The sequence below is a fragment of the Capsicum annuum genome, chromosome 12 (assembly GCF_002878395.1).
Source record: "Capsicum annuum cultivar UCD-10X-F1 chromosome 12, UCD10Xv1.1, whole genome shotgun sequence".
Taxonomy (NCBI): domain Eukaryota; kingdom Viridiplantae; phylum Streptophyta; class Magnoliopsida; order Solanales; family Solanaceae; genus Capsicum; species Capsicum annuum.
Window position 1 is genome coordinate 3,321,007 of NC_061122.1, and position 1,316 is coordinate 3,322,322.

Here is a 1,316-nt window from a genome sequence, read left to right on the forward strand (position 1 = left end):
TCAATTCCAAGTGGCGACTCTGTAAATAAAATAATCCCTTTTCAAAACGTCACTTTAATTGGAAAGACCCATTTTTCTCCAAAACCAACTCCCTAGCGGGGGTCGGATGCGGTAAAAACAGGGGTGTGACATCTACCTTCACAATATAGGGGTAAGACTGCGTGCATACCACTTTTCCCAGACTTCACTTGTGATATTACTCTGGGTGTGTTGAATTCAGCCTACAAAATGATACTCATATCGATGCAATTTCACAGCTTTTACCTATGTATTGTTACTGTAATATGAGATGTTTGTGTAAAGATCGTCACTACTATACCTGTCTTTCCTGGAACTCAGTGAAATTGAACATGCCATTCATCATACCTTCTACCTTCACCTCTTTGGTTGCGATGGCTGGTGCGGCTTCCTGGTGGTTGGGATAGACTGCTTGAATACTCAAGGTTGTCATCCTCTATTTTTGTGCAACCACGACCTCGACCCTGCTTACTAACTTCCATAGCCACAACCTTCCCCTCATTCTTTTGGTTTCTTACATTATTGCCTTGTCATTCTCATTTTACCTTTTCAACATTCGTCCTCATTGACTTAATGTCCTGAGCCGGGGGTCTATCGGAAACATCCTCTCTACTTCATCTGAGGTAGTGGTATGGACTGCGTACACTTTACACTCCCCATACCCCCACTTTGTAGGAATACACTGGGTATGTTGTTGTCGTTGTACTCATTGGCTTAACCCACGGGCTAGTGAATTGGAGGTCCACACAAACTATCTTAGTGCTCTTTGGTTTACATTCTACATGTGCTACTTGAGCCATCTTCATTTATAATTTTATCTGATCTTGTATGGCCATATATCCATCTTAAACATCTGACCAAACTCATGGAAACTTTGGCATGTAACTTCTTGTTAGGCAAGCATTTTATAAGATTTAGCATTACAGTTAAATTGTTATCTTCCTCCATTGTTTTAAGTCTTACTATTTCAATTCTATATGTTACTGTTCATCTATAGTATTATTATCTTTGTACTATGAGCTTACTACAAGGACGTCTATGTATGTTTGATCCCCTCCCACCAGCATCTCGATTAATTCCACGCGTAAACCTATCCACCAAGGATGGGATAAGTTATGATTACTTCTGAAGGAGATCAAAGTACAAGAGGTTGATGATATTTTTTACTTGATGTGCAAATGGTAGGTGTTGTTTGCTGGCTAAGCTGAATAATTGGCCAGTCTTGTCCATTCATTATGGTGTAATGTCCATTCATTCTGAGTCAGGGTCCCTTGAACTACCGATCCAATGAAATGCCT